The 18,932-nt window shown below is 38.1% G+C and overlaps 1 long non-coding RNA gene across 3 annotated transcripts in view; it reads right to left on the reverse strand.

Annotated features, from left to right (window-relative positions):
• Positions 1-18,932, reverse strand: part of LOC110744133 — a 58,316-nt gene continuing 39,384 nt past the window's right edge. For all 3 annotated transcript variants that reach the window (XR_002524334.2, XR_002524333.2, XR_002524332.2), the window contains 3 exons: positions 6,468-6,530; positions 5,047-5,130; positions 1-1,379 (listed from right to left, as the gene is read on the reverse strand). This is a non-coding gene — a long non-coding RNA (uncharacterized LOC110744133). The remainder of the gene's footprint in view (positions 1,380-5,046; positions 5,131-6,467; positions 6,531-18,932) is intronic.

Consider the following 18,932-nt stretch of genomic DNA (forward strand, 5'->3'; position numbering starts at 1 on the left):
ATTACAGGCATGAGCCACTGCGCCCAGCTGAGATATTATTATATATAATTTTATACCAATAAATTCGATGATGAAATTGATAATGATTTTCAAGGAAAATAATTAGCACAATTAAGGGGTAGATAACCTGAATAAACAAACAACTGTAAGAAGTATCAAAGATTTATTAATAAAAACAACTCCAGGCTCAAATGGTTTTACAGGCAACTTCTACCAAATTTTCAAGAAACAGATAATTGCCATGGTACATCAACTATAAAAGTATATAAAAATAAATGAAAATTTTTTGAACTTAAACTATGAAGTTAACATAACCCTGTACTTGACTAGACAAGAACAGCCCCCAAATTAGGCTGTGGTTCCACTCTATCCATGAATATAGAAACAAAAAACCCTAATAATACATTGTGAAATGAAATTCAACAATGCATTTCATGATTAATCCATGAGAATCAAGTGAGGTTTATGCCAGGAATGCAAGGACTGTAGTAATAGATTAACGAGGAAAAAATGAAAATTGTAATAGATGAAGGAAAAGTATCTGATACATTTCAATACTCATAAATCAAAACTAATATAATCTTAACTAATTATGAATTTTAAAATGAAAGCTTAATTCAAGAATGAATATCCACAAGATTTTACACAAACATCCTTCTTAATGGTGAAGTATTAGAGGCAACATTGTATTAGAAGTCCTAGTCAATGGAATAACAAATTAAAAAATTAAAACTATAAATAGTGGAAAGAACAAGACAAACACCTTCAGTTGTAAATATTATGACACTTTTCTAGAAAAATCCCAAGAGCACAGATTAATGAATCATTAAAATTAATAAAAGGGTTTAGTACAGTAGCCAGACACAATATCATGAACAAAATTTAATACTTTTTCTATATCAGTAAAAACCAGTGGGAAAACATCGTATGGGGGGAAATTCCCTTCAGAAGGTTATCAAACCTAAAAGAAAGGAAGGAAGGGAGGGAAGGAAGGGAGGGAAGGAAGGAAGGAAGGAAGGAAGGAAGGAAGGAAGGAAGGAAGGAAGGAAGGAAGGAAGGAAGGCAGGCTAGCAATTAACCAAACAAGAAATATGGAAATCCAGCTTCTTCTGATAATGACCAAGTAAGCTCTAAATGAACCAACCCTTTCACAGGTAAAACAATAACCTTTGGACAAAATAAGAAAAAAACCAAATACTTGAGGGCACTGGGAAAAGACCAAAAGCAGGTAGACTTTGGAGCAGAGTTGACAGTTAAAATATAGGAACGACACTGGGTGAGTTTCACATTTTCATGGTTTCAATCCTGACAGCAGGCTTCAGTCTATGCCATTTAGGGTGACTAAAACATCAAAATTGCAGTCTTTCTGACTTGAAAACCTAGAAGACAGAGTTCAGGACAACTATAGCCACTATAAAATGAGGCAGTAATACCAGTAAAGAGAGAGTCACAGAGGTAGTGCCTTAACTTTCATGTATAAACTCTACTTAAATCCCTGCCTAACCCCTGGACCACACATACATGGACAGACTTCAGTAGCCAGCTAAGGCTAAAAGAACTAAACTGAAATTTAATCTGTCACCAAAGACACAAGGACACGATGCTTATAATTTGAGTCAAACCAAATACATTGCATGCTAAAACAATAACATCAAGGTTCTTTATAGGATTTTAACAAAATCTAGATCTCCATAGCATAATATTTATAATGCCCAACAGACAATAAAAAATTACTTGATACCCAAATAAACAGAAAATGTGGCTCATTCTCATGAAAAAAATTGATAAATACAAAACCCCAAGATGATCCAGATGTTTAAATTAGCAGAGAAGCATTTTAAAATGCTATTATAACTATGCTTAAGGGTATAAAGGAAAATGTGCTCACAATAAATGATAAGACAGAAAATCTCAGCAGATAGATAAAAACTACAGAAAAAATGGAAATACTAAAACTGAATAATACAATATCTGGAAAACAATTACAGCAAATTGAGGAAGATGGACAAAAGCAAAAATGAGGTTAAAAACAGACCAATAGAATTATACAATCTGAGGAGCACAGAGAAAAACATTTTTTAACGAACAGAGATTTAGTGATATGTGGGACTATATCAAAAGGTTTAACATCCATGTAATTGGAGTTGCACAAAAGAAGGAGAGAGAATGGAGCAGAAAAATGTTTTAAGAAATTATGACCAAAATTTTCTTAATATGATAAAATAAGTAAATTTATATATTCAAGAAGCTCAATGCATCCCAAAAAGAATTTAAAAATCCACACCTAGGAAAATCATAATCAACCTTCTGCAAACCAAAAAAAAAATAAAATTTTTAAAGTGACCAGCTACTAATGACACATATACACATTAAACAATTATTTGAATGACTACTGACATCATAAATCATAAAGGCCAAAAGATAATGCAACAGTATCTTTAAAATGTTTCAGAAAAACCTATCAACCAAGAATTCTATAATATTCATCATGTCAAGAATGAAAGCAAAAAACAGATATTTTCAGACAGAAGAAAACTAAGACTTGGACATGGTAGCTCACATCTGTAATCCCAGCACTTTGGGATGCCCAGGCAAAAGGATGGCTTGAGCCCAGGAGTTCAAGACCAGCCTAGGCAACACGGAGAGACCCTGTCTCTACAAAAAATTTAAAAAAAAAAAATAGCTGGGCATGGTGGCACACACCTGTGGCCCCAGCTGCTCAGCAGGCTGAGGTGAGAGGATGGCCTGAACCCAGAAGTTCAAGACTACAGTGAGGTGTGATTGCATCACTGCACTACTCCAGCCTGGCCAACAGAGCAAGAGCTTGTCTCAACAAAAAAAAAAAAAAAGAAAGAAAAGAAAAAGAAAGGAAAAGAACAAAAGAAAGAAAGAAACTAAGAACCAACAGAATCATATTATAAGAAACGCTAAAGGAAAAAAATGATTCCGAATGTAATGAAAATTTAGATCTTCAGGAATTAGTAACAAACATTGGAAATGGCAAATATATAGGTAAATATAACATAATATTTTTCTCTTACTTTCTTCAACTACAAAAAAAGTTTTAAAAAGTTTTAAAAATCATGACATGTGATCCATAACATATGTAAAGGCAACTACATAGCATACTGCTATGTAGTATGACAACTACATAGCATAATGGATGAGAAGGCATAATTGGAGCTATACAGTTGCAAGATTTTAGGGTTTACATAAAGTAGTACGATATTAACTCCCATTAGTTGTAGTAGTACAATACTCCAACTGTGAAGATTTGAAGATGTATGTTGTAAGCCCTAGAGGAACTATTTAAAAAGTAATACAAAGAGTAATATAAAAAGTAACACAAAGAGGAATAGCTAAAAAGTTAATAGATAAATTAAAATGGAAGTCCAAACAGTTTTAATACAATCCAAAAGGAAGCAAGAGAAATGGAAGAGCACAGAGGAGGCAAACACAAGTAAATGTAACCTGCCTGTGAAAAAAAACTCTAACTCTTTACTGAAGCCATGAAAGAAGACCTAGATAAATGGAGAGACATTACGTTTCTGAATGAATGGAATCAATACTGTAAAGCTGTCAATACTGTAAAACTCCCACAAATTAAGTTATAAATTTAATATAATTCAAAGCAAAATTTCTACAGAACTTGTTATGAAATTTGACAGAGTGATTGGAAATAATTTTCTGGCACAGAAAATAATATGCGAGAAGAGCAAAGAAATGTTTTTAAAAGAATAATGCAAGGGAGACTTGCCCTGCAAGGTATAAAAGCATCCTATGTCGATAGAGATATTTAAAATAGTGTGTTATACCAGAGAAATCTGAATGTAGGTAGGAACTTCAATAACATTAAGGAGTTACTCTTAATTTTCAGAGGTGATAATGGTATTACAGTTATATAGGAAAATGCCATAATTTTTAATTTCAGAGCTGTATATGGAGGTATTCAGGGGTCAAATGGCATGTCTGAGATGTGCTTTAAAACAGTACAGCAACCAGAGAGAGAGAAAAGGGATAGAGTATGCAATTGTAAGGAAATGTTGATAATTTCTGAAACTGAGATAGTGATATGTTGTATTTACGGTACTATTTTCTCTATTTTATGTATGCTTGAAATTTTTCATAAGTAACAATATCTAAGTAACAGACTATTGATGACTCAACCGACGATAAATAAGTAATGGACTAGAAGAGATATCCAGAAACAGGTCCATGTGTACATGTGAGTGGTTACTATATAAAATGTTGGCATTTTGAATCAGTGAAGAAGGATGAACTATTCAATATCTAGTGCTACAATAAATATCTATTTGTAAAAGTAAAATAAAATTAGCCCTTATTTCATATCTTTTCCAAAATTAACTCCAAAGGGATTAAGACAATTTTTTGAAAAAAATCTACTAGGGGTAAGAAAAAGATTATAATTCTAGAGCAGAATAGTTTTTTCTAAGAACATATAAAATGTAGATGTCATAAAGTATAAGATTTTCAGAGCTGGCTTCATTAAAATTTAAAATTTCACTTTCCATAGATCTCCAAGGGCATTTTTAAACTATGAATGCATAGTAAAAACTGCATAGTAAAACATGCATGCATGTTGTTGGAACATGTCATGAAGATCAAACAGTCATTGTGGTTGACCAATAACTTACAGTTTCAGTAAGTTAATTACACTAAGTATTATAGTTAAGAAGCACCAGTTTTTCTTCTAATACTATATTTGGAAAAATGGGGAGACAAAAATAGTACAAGATAGAGATGCTCAATCTGTAGCTTGTGGGGAAAAGATTCACAAATATACAGTAAGTAATCAGAGATGTAAGCAACCTATCAACCAGAATGTGACAATGTAAGGAACTTTGGAATAGGCAGAAAAGAGGACTTGGTGTCTCTAATAAAAAGCTATGCATTTTTAGTGCACACTCTTACAGGTAATCTAAATCTAACTCTATCATTTCCTTTGAGTTACTTTACAACTCTGTAAGTTGTAGATAACTGATATTAATGCAAAATAATTCTTGTTTAAACATGAAAGTAAATTACATTCAGTGAAGCTTCCATTGATTTTCCTCTTCCATTGTGCAGGAAGCCAGTTATTTTTCCATTTGCACTTTCATTTCAATATTTCTGAAATATAAATATGTCTGTTGGATTATCCTTTCAACTGCTTATAATATCTTACCATTTCCTTCATTTAAAAAATTAATCAACTACAAAATTGAACACATGCTCATTAAAAAAAAAAATTATAACTGTTCTCTCTGGAAAGACACCATAAAGTTGAAGACAAACAGAAAAAAAAAATTACAACTTTTTTTTTTTTTTTTGAGACGGAGTCTGGCTCTGCCGCCCAGGCTGGAGTGCAGTGGCCGGATCTCGGCTCACTGCAAGCTCTGCCTCCCGGGTTCATGCCATTCTCCTGCCTCAGCCTCCCGAGTAGCTGGGACTACAGGCACCCGCCACCTCGCCCAGCTAGTTTTTTATATTTTTTAGTAGAGACGGGGTTTCACTGTGTTAGCCAGGATGGTCTCGATCTCCTGACCTTGTGATCGCCCATCTCGGCCTCCCAAAGTGCTGGGATTACATTTTAACAATGAAGAAATTTCCAAAATATTTGAAGAATACCCATTAAAATATGGAAAAAGCAAAACCTAACTGAAAAACAAGCAAATGGTTTGAACAAGCAAGTCATGGAACAAAAAGTGTAAATGTCCAATACATTTTAAACAATGCATGTATAATTTAGTACAGAATGTAAACTGCTATAATAAAAAGACTTCGCACAGGGACTCAATAAAAATAGACATTTATTGAGCTGGGCATGGTGGCACACACCTGTAGTCCCAGCTATTTGGAAGACTGAGGCGGGAGAATAGCTTTAGGCCAGGAGTTTGAGGCCAGCCTGGACAACACAGCAAGACTCCTCTTAGGCAAAAAAAAAAGACATTTATTGCTCTCTCACGTAATAGATGGGCTCTATGCCACAAAACAGTCAGTTGGGCTGGTAGGGAAGCTTTGCCATTCTTACTATATGGCCTTCAACAATGCTCTGGTCAGCACTTTTCCAGCTGCTGGAAAGAGGAAAAGGGGAAGATGGAGGCAAGCCCATACATCACTTTGCTTTCATCCCATTGGCCTGAACTAAGTCACATGACCACAGCAAGCTGCAAAGACAGCTAAGAAATGTAGTCTTTAACCACTAAAAGGAAGAAGGTACATACTAGAGGACAATTAGAGATATCTACCATAATGCAAAGGAAAGTAAATTAAAACAATATAAAGGAATTTCCAGTCAGATTGTCAAACATGTTTAAGTTTTATAGTATGAAAATTGACAAGAATAAAAGGAAATAAATATCCCAATATACTATTAACAGAGGGTATAGTTCAAGACAGTTTGGCAACATTGCTCAAACTTAACACATCTATCATGTGAACCTGAAATTCTATTTAAAGAGACTTACCACATAGGAATCCTTACACTTGTTCTAAAAAAGAATGCACAGGCGTATTCATCGCAGCATTGTCTGTTATAGGAAAAAAAAAGAAATAAACTTAAATGTCCATCAATAGAGGAAATAATCTTAAATTCTGACATAATTCCTTCTACAGATTACTAAGTAGCTGTAAAAGAGAATAATGTAGTACTAACAGGAAACTAGCTCTAGGATATACCACAAACAGGAAGAGCAAGATACACAATAATATACAAATGATCCTATTCGTAGGACAATAAATAATAAGTAATAATAAATAAATACAAATGTAAAAAATAAATAAATAAATAATGTCCTACAAATATACTAGCATATATGAAACCGCATGGAAATAAAATGGGAATTATGCTCACCAAACAGCAGTAACTTATCCCTAGAGCGGGGAGATGAATGTGCTAGAAAGAAGGGGAACTTTACTGTTTCCTATCCACTTAACAATTTTCTTAATATTTTACAGTAAGAATGTTTTCATATATTCTTCCACTTTTTTAAAAAACAAAAGACAAGGAATGAAAAGAAACCAAATTGGGGAAGGAAGGAAACAAAAAAGTGAAAAGAAATAATACAATGGTAGTATGAATGGTGAAATTAAAACTGATTTTTCTCTCCAAATTTTCTGTGATAGTTTATTTGTTTTTGGAATAAAATTTTTTTTTTAATTTGTCTCTGAGCTAGACAGTAATCTGACTCAGCGCCTGGTATTCCTCCAAGTCACTTCCTGAAAAGTAGCTTCGCTCTTCTGAATAGAAACCAACAGACTTATGTACCTTTGGGGAAAAGGATGAGGACCTTCCCACTGCATTTTAGGATGGTTTCCACAAAGTGGCTAAGTAAATTTGCTCTTTCATCTTTTCAGAATATCATTTAATCTTAAAACCATGTGGTGATGATAAAGATGACGATGACAGACTTTGTAGCTACGTGAGGAAATGTTCTTGACAGTTTTAAGTAGAATAAAAAAAGCAAGAAACAAAACTGTAGACTCTAATTACACATGGACAAAGTTAACAAACGTAACTCAAAAAAAATGTAGCTCCCTGAATGTTTCTGAGGTAGAGCGATGGGATTATGAATTTTTTTTGGTCAATATATCCTTTAAGATTGCTCTAAGAATAGATAAAAATCAATGACGGAGTGGGGGAAACAGGCAGAAAATAAGCGGGAAGCAATTTCCCTGGAATACAGAGGTATTGTGTTACAATAAAAAAGACAAATGCTGATCAATGGTTCAGAATTTTTTTTGTTGTTTTTTGTTTGAGACAGGGTCTCTCTGTCATCCAGGCCGGAGTGAGGTGGCACGATCATGGCTTACTGCAGCCTCAAATTCCTGGACTCAAGCAATTTTCCTGTCTCAGCCCTGCAAATAGCTGGTACTTCAGGTGCGTAGTCACCACACGCAGCTATGTTTGTATTTTTTGTAGAAACGGGGTTTCACCATGTTGCTCAGGCTGGTCTCAAACTCCTGGCCTCAAGTGATCCACCCACTTCAGCTTCCCAAAGTGCTGGGATTACAGGTGTGAGCCACTGCGCCTGGCCTGAAATTGTGTTGTTTTTAATCATTGAAAATAACATCAATACAACAGGCAAACAATACCAAAAGTTATTCAAGAAAATAAATGGAATAATTTACATAAAGTAACCCACAAGGATTTGGAATACAGACAACCCTATTTTACAGGAAAACCTTTCTAAATCCCTACAACACACAGAGTAGGAAGCCATCAGCCACCACAAAGAGAATTAAATGCTACAGAGCATCTTTTAGGGCCAGGCTGGTTGCCACAGCTGAACATAAAATGTCTGTCTTCATAAAGTATTGTCCACTCCCACCACTTTGTTAAGAAGTCAGCTCTCAGCACTTTGAGATTCCCCAGAGGACAGAAATTATTTTGTTTTCTTACAAATATACTTGCTTAGAAACTCCTGAAATTCCCAGACATTTTTCTTAAGAATTAGAGATGCCAGCGATAATTTTCAGACTCTACAACCTCTGTTAAGGTTCTCAGCCAACTACTAAACAATACCATTTGCAATTTGCAGTCTTTTAAGCAGATTGCAAACCATGTGACTGTTTCTAATTCCAAGCCATCTTAAATTTCACTAGTAAAATTTCCAAACACTGTTTGAAATGTGTTGCTAACATTTACGCATATAACATCTACTGCATTTCCTCTAATTTAAAAACTATCAAAATAAGCTGCAAAATGTTGCCCAATATAACTTTTTTTTCCTGCTAAACACTCTCTGCTTGAAACTCACAGCTTCATTATCTTACTGGTCATCAGCCAGTTCTCCCCATTCCCTTACCATTCATTCAAAAACATCAATGTTAATTTCACATATGAATGTTCTCAAGATAACATGCATCTTTATAATATATCTTCTCCTTAACTTCCTGTGCTATCTTCCATGATAGCGAATGAAACACAGGTTTCAACAGGTAAGGAGTAGGAGATGGGACTCGACTCAGAAAGCAGGGCTGCAACACCAGACCAAACTGAGGACTAGCTAAAACAGACAAGGGACAGAAGCACCGCTCCATCAGACATATGTCAGTTTGCTATTGTTTATGGCAACACCCAGAAGTTACCACCCCTTTCAGTGGCAATGACTTGATGACACAGAAGTTATCACCCTTTTTCCAGAAATGTCTGCATAATCTGTCTCTTAATTTGCATATAATTAAAATGGGTATAAACGTGACTGCAGAGCTGCCTCTGAGCTGCTGCTCTGGGCACACTGCCTATGGGGTAGCTTTGCTCCATAAGGAGTGGTACCTCGGCTGCTGCCGCATACTGCTGTTTCAATAAACGCTGCTGTCTAACACCACCAGCTCACCCTTGAATTCTTTCCTGGGCAAAGCCAAGAACCCTCCCAGGCTAAGCACCAATTTTAGAGCTCACCTGCTCTATATCAGCTAGATGGCTATTCTCCTCCAACCCCAGCTCATCACACGTGGACCAGTAATAGAACTTAGGGGTGGCCAACATAGTGTAATCAAGGGTCACAGCCCAATAGAGTAAAAAACTGGGAGAGAAGAACAAGGTCAACATTCTGAAAGGGGAAAGTCTTGAGCCTAAGCCAGACCGAATAGTTAACAAAGTCAATCCCTTTGAGAATAAGAATTGAGAGGTGGATTCAAAGAGTAAGGCCAAAACTGAATTAACTGAATTAAAGCTCCAACAATGTCAGAACAAGTGAACAGTTACTAGAATCACTTTAATGGGGGCTTTGGAATTATCTTTATGAACCAACTGACACCTGGTGCATGACTTAAAAGCATACGCTTTAAAAGATGAATAGATCCAAACTTTAGTATGAAGTAGATCTTCCACAACTGATGACACCTGCTTCACAAACTTTACGAATTTTCTCTTTCACTTTTCAAAATTAATTAAACAAAGAACCACTTGCCCAATTAGAAGTAGTCCAACGTATCCCTCTTGAGGTATCCTCTCTCTACCTCCTCCACTTCCACTACCCAAGGACCTCTTGGAAGTTTACCCAGGTTAAAGTGCTGCAGGCTCTTTCTCATGCCAAGCTGAGAGAAGGCTACAACAGCTCCCATGGCACTGGCAAGGACTCAGGGAAATGGGCATTCTCATACACAGCTAAGGAAAGTTTGACATTCTACAGCATTTAAAAAAAGTTACCTCACAATAGCTTTTGACTTTCAGAATGCACATACATTTCACACAAGTCCAACTTATAGGACTCTACCTTATAAGAACTAAAAGAATTAGCCCATAAGAACATATGTACAAGAATGTGGCCAGGCACAGTGGCTCACACCTGAATCCCAGCACTTCGGGAGGCTGAGGCGGGTGGATCACTTGAGGTCAGGAGTTCAAGACTGGCCTGACCAACATGGTGAAACCCATCTCTACTAAAAATACAAATATTAGCTGGGCGTGGTGGTGGGCACCTGTAATCCCAGCTACTTGGGAGGTTGAGGCATGAGAATTGCTTGAACCCAGGAGGCAGAGGTTGCAGTGAGCCAAGGTTGCACCACTGCACTCCAGCCTGGGGAACAGAGCAAAACTCTGTCTCAAAAAAAAAAAGTTTAAGGAGATTTATTTCTTGCTGAGCACAGTGGCTCATGCCTGAATCCCAGCACCTTGGGAGGCTGAGGCAGGTGGATCACTTGAGGTCAGGAGTTCAAGACCTGCCTGACCAACATGGTGAAACCCATCTCTACTAAAAATACAAAAATTAGCTGGGTGTGGTGGTGGGCACCTGTAATCCCAGTAACTTGGGAGGTTGAGGCAGGAGAATTGCTTGAACTCAGGAGGCGGAGGTTGCACTAAGTCGAGATCAAGCCACTGCACTCAAACCTGGGTGACAGAGCGACTCCGTCTCAAAAAATAAAAAAATTTAAAAAGAGAGAGGTTTTTTTTACTGTAGAAACTGTACGAAGTGGACAAGCCACTATGAAAAAGAAAAGATTGGGCAATTTTTTTTAAGGAAACAATTTTTTGTTGTTGTTGTTTTGTTTTGTTTTTTGAGACAGAGTCTTGCTCAGTCGCCCAGGCTGGAGGGTAGTGGTGCGATCTCGACTCATTGCAAGCTCCGCCTCCCAGGTGCACACCATTCTCCTGCCTCAGCCTCTGGAGTACCTGGGACTACAGGCGCCCGCCACCACGCCCGGCTAAATTTTTTTGTATTTTTAATAGAGATGAGTTGTCACCGTGTTAGCCAGGATGGTCTCGATCTCCTGACCTCGTGATCCACCTGCCTTGGCCTCGCAAAGTGCTAGGATTACAGGCGTGAGCCACTGCGCCCGGCCTTAAGGAAACAATTTTAAACCTAGCAAAAGAAAAAGCTAGGTGTAGTGGTGTGCGTATAGTTCTGGCTACTCAGAAGGCTGAGATGGGAGGATTGCTTGAGCCCAGGAGGTCAGGGGTGCAGTGAGCTGTTATTGCACCAGTGCACTCCAGCCTGAGGAACAGAGCAAAATTCTGTCTAAAGAAAGAAAGATGGCCGGGCGCGGTGGCTCACACCTGTAATCCCAGCACTTTGGGAGGCCGAGGGGGGCGGATCACGAGGTCAGAAGATGGAGACCATCCTGGCTAACACGGTGAAACCCCGCCTCCACTGAAAATACAAAAAAATTAGCTGGGCGTGGTGGCGGGTGCCTGTGGTTCCAGCTACTCGGGAGGCTGAGGCAGGAGAATGGCATGAACCCAGGAGGCAGAGCTTGCAGTGAGCAGAGATTGCGCCACTGCACTCCAGCCTGGGCTATAGAGCGAGACTCCATCTCAAAAAAAAAAAAAAAGGAAGGAAGGAAGGAAGGAAGGAAGGGAGGGAGGAAAAACTTCTGGAAAATATTTAAATATTCATTAAAATTAAAACTCAGTGATGAAATAAGGAGGTTGGCTGGTTTTGTTCTACTGAGAACAGCTATAAAAGCTAGACTAAATATTTTTAACTTGTTTGAAGGCATTGGAGAGCTATCAAAATAGGATTTATAGAACAAAAGACCCAAAATAAAGGAAATCCCAGAAAGGGTACTATAACATGTTATAAGGGAAATCCTTATAACATAGGGAATCCCTTATGTTATAAGGGAAATACTTCCTCCCTTAAAGTATTTGCCAATTTGAAAACAATAACTGAGGAGCTGAACAATCTTTCAGTTCACTTACTGACTTCAAGTTGATTGGGAGCCTAAAAATTGGAGTTTAGGCCAACCAAGAAGAAAAGACATTTCAAATAAGACGCTGAAGGGTTATACCCTAAAAGAAAGAGTGAGCCAAAACAGACCAGCCCTTCTAAGGATTGAAGCCTACTGTATTAGTGTTCTCCAGAGAAGCAGAACTAAGGCTGGGCATGGTGGCTTACACTTATAATCTTAGCACTTTGGGAAGTCGAGGTGGGAGGGTTACTTGAGGCCAGGAGTTCGAGACCAACCTGGGCAACATGGTGAGACTCTGCCTCTACAAAAAAAAACTTTTTAAATTAGCGAGGCTTGAGGGTGTACATCTGTGGTCCCAGCTACTAGGGAGGCTGAGGCAGGCGGATCACTTGAGCCCAGGAGGTCAAGGCTGCAGTGAACTGTGTTCATACCACTACACTCCAGCCTGAGTATAAGATCAAGACCCTGTCTCAAAAAAAAAAATAAAATAAAATAACCACAGAACTAATAGGAGATAAATAGATAGATAAATAGATGGACAGATACATGGAGATTTATTATAGGAATTGGCTCGCATAATTATAGAGGCTGAAAATTCCCATAATCTGTCATCCACAAAACAAAGAACTAGGAGATCTAACGGCATAATTCAGGACAAGTCCAAAGGCCTGAGAAACAGGGAGGTCAATGGTGCAAGTTGCAGTTTGAATCTGGAAACATCCTCACAAACATACCTAGAAATAATGTTTTGCCAGTTACGTGGTCATCCCTTAGCCCAGTCAAGTTAACACATGCAATTAATCATCACAACTACCTTTATATCATATCAATCTCTAACTTTTTTATTTTTTAAATTAGTTAATTAATTAATTTATTTATTTTGAGGCAGAGCCTTACTCTGTTGCCCAGGCTGGAGTGCTGTGGTGCAATCTCCACTCACTGCAATCTCTGTCTTCCAGGTTCAAGCAATTCTCCTGCCTCAGCCTCCCCAATAGGTGGGATTACAGGTGCCTATCACCACACCTGGCTAATTTTTGTATTTTCAGTAGAGGCAGTGTTTCACCATGTTGGCCAGGCTGGTCTTGAACACCTGATCTGAAATGATCCACCCACCTCAGCCTCCCAAAATGCTAGGATTACAGAAGTGAGCCACGATGCCTGGCCTTCAATCTCTCACTGAACTAAGGTTATCTGCCACTAGTCTGCTTGCCAGAAGCAAAAGTAAATTCTCTTTGGAAAGAAATTAAATCATCTAGAGACACAATATATCTCTAAAATTTTTGTGTGTGATGTTTGGCATTTCATCAAAGATAACTAAGCAGATAAAAGTATAAATATTGACTAAAAATCAAGACAAAAGCAAAAACAACAGAAACAAACAAACAGGAAATTCAAATATTTTAGTTATTAGACACAAACTTTAACTCAAACTAGCGATTCCACTTCTAGATGGAAATGGCATAGTGAGGAGCTTCACAGACCTGCCCCACAGTGAAACCACCACAGAATTTTTTATAACTGGTGAAAATTATAAGAAAAAAACCAACCATTTAAATTATCTGGAAATGTTCTTAATGGAATACAGCAAGTAAAGAGATCTTTATTCAAGAAATTCTAGTAAATCATAGCAGAACTAGCAAGTCTGTGGCACTTCAGCCATGACCCACCCACTGTCCACCCTTCCCCCACAGCTCAGGGTAATGGAAGCTCCACTATGAGTGGGTGTGGCCTAGAAGACAGGCTTCCCCTTCCCTCAACTCCCACTCAAGGGCCACAGTATATACCTAGGGAAGGCAAGTGGACAACATTTCCCATCCCCACGGCTCCCTGTTGCAAAGGCTAAATTCTGAGCAAGTACAGCCGACAAGCTGGAGGCTCCCTTCCTTCATCCAGTCCTTAAAGGTAAAGCAGAGGTTCGACACCAGGAACAGCAGGCTGAGAACACCAGGCTCCAGATCATTCAGAGGGTTCATGCCAGGAAAGGCATCATTCAGAAGGTCCATGCCAGGAAAGGGAAGCCAAGAAGACCAGAGGCTACCACTGCCCTGGCCCAGTGCCCTACTCTTCAACCAAACTGTCACTGCAAGAGAAGTGGGCTACTGTCACTGCTTCCAGCTCCAAAATAGTGGCTCAGAGATTCTGCCCAGCAGACAAGGCAGATTATAAGAACAGAGAGCTCCAAAGCACTTTCCAAAGAACTGACTTTTTGGAATAGAATGTAGGGAAGTTCAACCTAAGGGCTCTCTCAAAAACAATGGAGGTTTTGGTAGCTAGCAATTAAGGAAAGGTTGGCAGCTCCATGAGAACAGCAAGCTAAACTATACTCCAGCTAATTTATCAGAAAATGTCATGAATGGAGACAGCTAAGAGTCCTCCTGAGATCAGAACAAACCTCAGAGATTGGCCTCAGAAACTACTCCTGCAAAGAAGTTTAATTTTTTTTTCTTTTTTGGAGGCAAAGTCTCGCTCTGTCGCCCAGGCTGGAGCCCAGTGGCACCATCTCAGCTCACTGTAACCTCCACCTTACAGGTTCAAGTGATTCTCCTGTCTCAACTTCCAAGTAGCTGGGATTATAGGCCCACGCTACCATGCCCGGCTAATTTCTATATTCTTAATAGAGACAGGGTTTCACCATGTTGGTCGGGCTGGTCTGAAACTACTGACCTCAAGTGATCTGCCCGCCTTGGCCTCCCAAAATGTTAGGATTACAGGCATGAGCCACCACACCCGGCCAAGGAGTTTAAATTTAATTGAATTAAACCGTGAAGCAATTTATGCCCTAGGACATTGTCAAAAACTAAATAGAGGAATTAGCTAACAGTGGAGTTCAACATCTGGGTGTGATACCAACAGAGACAGACAGTGGAATAAAGAAATGAGGAAAAGAGACAGAGCTAGCCCTACTAAAACTACATATTCCAAGGTGACCATGTGCATGGCTAAGCCTGCACCCTCTGAGGAGAGACGTCAAAGGCTTCAGCTGTGGGAAAACAGACTTTGCTAAAATAGTCCAGCCAAATGAGTAACAAATAACAAGAAAAATACAACAACAAACTCAAGAAGAAGGATCTGTATGCAGAATTACTACAAAATAAAATATAAAATGCCCAGCTTTTAACAAGAAATTACGAGACAGGCAAAGAAACTGGAAGTTGTGACCCATACCTGAGGGGAAAAATCAAGCAACAGAAACTGCCTGTGGGAGAGCCCCCAGGCTATACTTAACGCACAAAGACTGAAATGTAGCCATTATAAATATGTGTAGAGAACTAAAGAAAGCATGCTAAAGAAGTAAAGGAAAGCATCATGACAACGTCTCATCAAATAGAGAATACAAATGAAGAGATACAAAGTACAAAAAAGAACCAAAGGGAAATTTTTGAGTTGAAAAGTACAATCACTGAAATTTAAAATTCACAGAAAAGGCATAACAGTAGATTTCACCTAGCAGAATAAAGAATCAGAGAACATTAAGTAGATGAATAGAGCTTGTGCAATCTCAAGAACAGAGAAAACTTACGAAGAAAAATGAACAAAACCTCAAAGAATTTGGGACTCCTTTAATTGCATCAACATATGATAAATAAGAGTACCAAGAGAAGAGAGAGAAAATGGTATTAAAAAATTATTTTAAAAATGGCAAAAACTTCCCAAATTTGATGAAAGCCAGTATTCATCTATATTTCCAAGAAGTTCAAAGAACTCCAAATAGGATAAATGCACAGATCCACACCCAGACATCGCATAGCACAATTGACTATCATAAAATAATGCTGCTGTGGAAACTTGCGTACCAATTTTTGTGTGGATTCTATTTCATTTCTCTTAGGTATACCTAGTAGTGGAGTTACTAGGTATATGGTAACTTTATGTTTATCCTCTTGAGAAATTATCAGATTGTTTTCTAAAGTGATTGTACCACTTTACGTTCCAATCAGCAGTGTGTGAAGGTTCCAATTTTCCCTTATCTCATGAGCTCTTGTATTAATAATTATCCATTTTTTAAACTATAGCCATTCTAGTGGTATGAAACAGAGTCTCATTGTGGCTTTCATTTGCATTTCCCTGATGGCTAATGATGTTGAGCATCTTGTCATGCACTTACTGGCATTTGTATATGTTTTTTGAAAAAATGTGTATTGAGATCCTTTGACCTCCTTTTAATTTGTTTATGTGTCTTTTTTTAAATCATTGAGTTGTAAGAGTTCTTCATATATTCTAGATAAAAGTCTCTGATTAGACATACAATTTGCAAATATTTTCTTTCACTCTCTGGTTGGTCTTTTTCACTTTCTTGATGGTATCCTTTGAAGCATAAAAGTATTTAAATTTACAAAAAAGACAGCAAATTCAAATTCATATGCAAATTCAAAGAATCTAGAATAGCCAAAATTATCTTTAAAAAGAAAAACAAAGTTGGAAAACTCACATTTCCCAATTTCAAAACTTACTACAGTAATTAAGATACTTTGGTACTAGCACAAGGATCAGACTATAGATCAGTGAAATAGAATTGAGAGTCCAAAAATAAAACTTCACACCAATTGATTTTAGACAACGGTGCAAAGACAGTTCAAGGGGGAAAGAACGATCTTCAAAAACCAGTGCTCCAACAACCACATATCCACATGCAAAAGAATAAATGTGGACTCCTCCCACACACCATACACACACACAAAAAATGCAAAATCGACCATAAAACTACATGTGAGAACTAAAGCTATAAAATCTTATAAGAAAATATAGGGGAAAGTATTCATGACCTTCATTTAGGCAAAGCCTTCTTAGATATAACATTAAAAGCACAAGCAACAAAAGAAGAATAAATTGAATTTTATCACAATTTAAAACTTTCATGCTTCAAAGGATACCAAACTCTGTGCTTCAAAAGATACCATCAAGAAAGTGAAAAAGACAGCTGGAAATGGTGACTCACACCTGTAATCTCAGCACTTGGGAAGCCAAGGCAGGCAGATCACTTGAGGTCAGGAGTTTGAGACCAGCCTGGCCAACATGGTGAAACCCCATCTTTACTAAAAATACAAAAATTAGCTGGGTGTGATCTGGGATTACACGTCTGTAATCCCAGTTACTTGGGAGGCTGAGGCAGGAGAATTCCTTGAACCCAGGAGGTGGAGGTTGCAGTGAACCAAGATCGTACCACTGCACTCTAGCCTGGGCAACAGAGTAAGACAGGAAGGAAGGGAAGGGAAGGGGCGGGGAGGGGAGGGGAGAGGAAGGAAGGAGAGAAAGAGAGGAAGGAAGGAAGGAAGGAAGGAAGGAAGGAAGGAAGGAAGGAAGGAAGGAAGGAAGGAAGGAAGGAAGGAAGGAAGGAGAAGGGAAGGGAAGGGAAGGGAGGAAAGGAAGGAAAGGAAGGGAGAAAGAGAGAAAGAGAGAGAAAGAAAAGAGAGAGAGAGACAGAGAGAGAGGAAGGGAAGGAAGGAAGGAAGGAAGGAAGGAAGGAAGGAAGGAAGGAAGGACGGACGGAAGGAAGGAAGACAAACCAGAGAGTAAAAGAAAATATTTGCAAATTGTATGTCTAATCAGAGACTTTTATCTAGTATATATGAAGAACTCTTACACCTCAATGATTAAAAAAAGACATATAAACCAAATAGAAGGTAGTGAAAGGATCTCAATACACATTTTTACAAAACAGGCATGCAAATGCTAGTAAGCGCATGACAAGATGCTCAACATCATTAGCCATCAGGGAAACACAAATCAAAGCCACAATGATACTCTGTTTCATACCACTAGAATGGCTCTAATTTAAAAGATCGATAATTACAAGGGTTGGCATGATGAGGAGAAATTGGAACCTTCATATCCTGCTGATTGGAATGTAAAGTAGTGCCACCAGTTTAGAAAACAGTCAGATAGTTTCTCAAAAGGATAAAGCTACCATATACCTAGTAATTCCACTCCTAGGTATACACCCAAGAGAGATGAAATATACATTCCCACAAAAATGTGTACACAAATGTTCATAGCAGCATTATTTATAACAGCCCAAAAGTGAGGGAGTGGGGGGAAAAATGTCCATCAACTGATGAATGGATAAATAAAATGTGGTATATGTTTACAATGGAATATTATTCCGTCAAGTAAAGGAATGTAGTGCTGATACATGCCATAACATGGATGAGTTTTTAAAACATTATGCTAAGTGACAGAAGCCAGACACAGAAGGCCACATATTGTGTGATTCTATTTACATGAAATGTCCACATTAGGCAAATCCATAGAGACAGAAAGCAGATTAGTGGTTGCCAGGGGCTAGGGGGCAATAGGGAGTATGGGGTTTCTCTGTGGGGTGACAGAAATGGTCTGGATTTAAATAGTTGTAATGATTGCACAAATTTGTGAATATACTAATAACCACAGAATTATACACTTTTAAATGGTTAACATGGTGAATTTTGTTATGTGAATTTTATCTCCATTAAAAAAAATGTGGACAATATTTACCTCAAAATTAGGTGACAGGGTGAGTGCACACATTGCCAAAACTCACCCAACATAACACTTAAGATTTGTGCATTTTGTTGTTTGTAGATTATACCTCAATTGGAAAAAAAAAAGTTGGGTGTTAAGCTAGCCCCACAACATCAACATACACTTGGGGACAAAACTTTAGTAGCCACAAGACCTGCACTAGCGTTGGTGCAGAGAAGAGCAAAGAAAAACAATGGGACACATAATAAACCTGAAAACAGAAGACTCCCAAAATATCCAGTAGGCATTGGTTGGAAAGTATATGGGTCAATTTTAGTTTAGCACCTGAAAGACAGTGC

Source organism: Papio anubis, chromosome 11 (genome assembly GCF_008728515.1).
Source record: "Papio anubis isolate 15944 chromosome 11, Panubis1.0, whole genome shotgun sequence".
Taxonomy (NCBI): Eukaryota; Metazoa; Chordata; class Mammalia; order Primates; family Cercopithecidae; genus Papio; species Papio anubis.